At 35.3% G+C, this 3,295-nt stretch overlaps 1 protein-coding gene across 2 annotated transcripts in view; it reads right to left on the bottom strand.

Annotated features, from left to right (window-relative positions):
- The window catches only part of RAB6A (RAB6A, member RAS oncogene family), a 71,081-nt gene that overhangs the window by 66,642 nt on the left and 1,144 nt on the right, over positions 1–3,295 (bottom strand). The gene's annotated exons all lie outside the window — the stretch shown is intronic.

The raw sequence follows: 3,295 nt of genomic DNA, 5'->3' as shown, positions 1-3,295 counted from the left end.
GGGGGGGGGGAGCAGGGAGGGAAGAGGGAAATGAGGAGCTGATACCAAGGGCTCAAGCAGAAAGCAAATATTTTGAGAATGATGAGGGAAACAAATGTACAAAAGTACTTGATACAATGGATGGATTGTGATCAAGAGTTTTATGAGCCCCCAATGAAATGATAAAAAAAAAAATCTTCAAAATGTTTATAAATATAAATCCCAGGATGATAGTTGTGGTAGTTAGATGGTTTTATGTCTACTTGAAGGTGTATGCAAGTGTAGGGGTGGAATCCAAGCTGTCAATCAGGTCACAGCTTGATGATGCCTCCTTGGGTGACTTTATAGGACAGGGGAGAACTACCTTGATAGGTTTCCAAGACTATGACTCTTTATAGGAATAAAAAACTTTGTCTTCCTCTCCGTAACAAGTAAACTTCACATTCAAAGCATAAAAGAGGGAGCTACAAAAAGTTAGTGGAAATTCCATTATCAACCAATTCAATTTTTTGCGCCAACTTTTTGAAGCCCCTACATATGTCAATCTTCTTTTATTAAACTTACATTACTGAAATATTAAAAGGTAGGCATCTATATAAAGATTACCAAGGTCAAAACATCACGAACTCAATCCATTCTCATTGAGAAGTTAAATACACTCTAGCTCCAAATGAATTCTATAAATGTCTTCAAATTCATGAAAAACTTTCATGTACTATATAACAGCAAATACTTTCCTTAACCAATAGCTTAAACATTATTGCATTTAGTAAAACACTAAATTTTACTAAACTGGACAGGAAAAAAATCCAAGGTTTTTTTGTTTTTTGTTTTTGTTTTTTTAATGATGGGCGTAGGCCTACAAATTATTGGGCCAGGTTCCATTAGATTCTCCACAGACCCCATCATCTGGAGCATTCGTGTACACAACCAGATGACTTAAGTATAAAATGTTAAACTAATAATTATATAAGGAAAAAATTCAGACAATACTTTACCATAACAAAGAGTAAGCCTACTAGTATATTAACCTTGTTTAGTGTATTAACCTTGTTTACTACAAAGCTCATTCATTCACAACATATTTTTGAACCTCTACTGTCAGCCTGGCACTATGCTACAAACTGGGGGTACAATGAAGATAGCTTTTATCTTCATGGGACATGCACTCTGCTGTGGAAATAAATGATAAATAATTATAAATGTGGTAAATGCTATTAAGGAAACAAACAAGGCTTTATCATAGATTACAGTTGTTGAAAGCTGAATTGTGGAATTCTAACAGAGCTAAAAATAAATAATTCATGAAGAGTTACATCAAGATGGCATGAATTCTACAGATCTTTGCTAATGCATAAGAAAACTAGACACTGCTCATGAAAATAGAGATCAATTTTTCATTGCCAAAGCTACAGAATGGCCGTACTTTAACAATACCGTGGCCTCAAAAGATAATTATCTTCACAACTCCACAATGCAAAAGAGCATGTAAACACAATCCTAAAATAGCTAGATGTTATGTGGTATCCTGGATAGAATCGTAGAACAGAAAAGGGCATTAGATAAAAAATAAGGAATTCTAAGTAGATTATGGATTCTGAACATAATATGTAAGACAATATTAGTTCACTAAATGTAACAATAATACTATGATACTGTTAACAAAAAATGGGTGAAGGGAATATGTTATCTTCTATACTATTTTCTCAATTATTCTATATATATATATAAAACTCCTAAAAAAAAAAAAAACCTTCCCAAAAAAGTCTAGTTTAAAATATACCCATACACACACAAAAAAAATTGGCTTTGGGAATTAGTTGGAAGAAAAAGTTATTAAAGGTTTAAAGTAAGAGATATGAGAAACAATAAAACTCTGGCACTGTTAATTAGAACATAAATTCTCCAGAAACTCAAAGGAAACCTGATGATGCTATCTTAACTGATGTTAAAATCTCCCTAGGACAAGAGATTAGTGGAGTTTTCAAGCAAACTAAGTAACTCTGCATCACAGCATACGGCAGAAAATAACATCCCCAAAGTGCACAATAAGCACTTTAGATCTTATTTATCAATAATTACCTATAGGCCATCTTTTATGTATGGCCTGTCTTGAAATCGACATAATGTGCTGGACCAGGGTAAATCCCACTTGTTCTATCAAGTTACTCATCTAAAGAAACAAGCTTCAATTTGATTCAGAAAAACCCATTAATAGGCTGTTTCCTGGGTAAAGGAGAGAAAGAGCATCTATACATATGAAAGGAGAAAAAAAAAAAGGAGAAAAATGATTGCACAGGTCTAATTGGAGGCAGTTTTGCAACTAGTTTCAGCCTACTTTTAATGTCATACAAATTAGTATTAATCAAAACTCTGTATTTATTTCAATACCTGACTTATCAAAACAAGTAAATAACCTTTTCCATAACCTCACCTAAAACATCTGGCAGGTACCCAGTGTTTGATAATTTGGGAGAACCTAAGCTCTCAACATGTGAATGTTAAAAATGGTCTTGAAAGTGTCAAGAAAAACAAAGGGTGATAATCTCTAAATTGCAGTGTCAAATGTGCATAATACAGCATGAAACTGAAGTTACTATAAGAAGTAATCTTAGAGACAACCATCACTAAATTAGGATCTCGTATCTAATATAAAGTATTGCAACAGAAACCTGACCACGAAAATGACAGCACAATTTCACACATCATCAGATAGTAAGGAATACTGAACTTGAATGAGCCATTTAGCTGCAACGGTTATTACATATTTAAATCTAATTTAGAGAACTAGGTGAGGAATCTATTACTACTGTAGTCCATTCCTCCGTAACCCCAACGAAAACCCTACAAAACAAAGATGGTCATTATCCTAAGCCCTCTCCTCACAGAAATCCTAACTTTAACGCTGGAAAATACTCAAAAAGAAATGAATAATTAACATTTCCCCAGAAATTCCTGTTTGCACCACCATGAGGAGACTCATGTTGAATAGAGAAAAAGGGGAGGTGAGATGTGAAAATTCCAAGTAAAATGATGACACAGCATCTGGCAGTGATCTGAAAAGCATCCACAATGCCAAAAGAATTGGCAGTGATGGAAGTCACAGAAGAAAATAAAAGGGTCTCAACAGCCACAGCCCAGCCCAGCCCAAGGGACAGAAAATCGCACCGCCGCCGCCGCCGCCACCCTGCCCACCCCCACCACCGCACCCTCAAGTCGTCTCCAAATCCAGGTAGATTTACGGTGTAAGATATGACAAAATAATAATAATTTATAAATTACCAAGGGTTCGTGGGGGGGGGGGAGCAGGGAGGGA

Source organism: Echinops telfairi, unplaced genomic scaffold (assembly GCF_000313985.2).
Source record: "Echinops telfairi isolate 266 unplaced genomic scaffold, ASM31398v2 ScPeMD7_1713;HRSCAF=2227, whole genome shotgun sequence".
NCBI lineage: Eukaryota > Metazoa > Chordata > Mammalia > Afrosoricida > Tenrecidae > Echinops > Echinops telfairi.
Note: the sequence above shows the minus strand (reverse complement) of the source record. Positions and strands in the feature narration are given on the sequence as shown.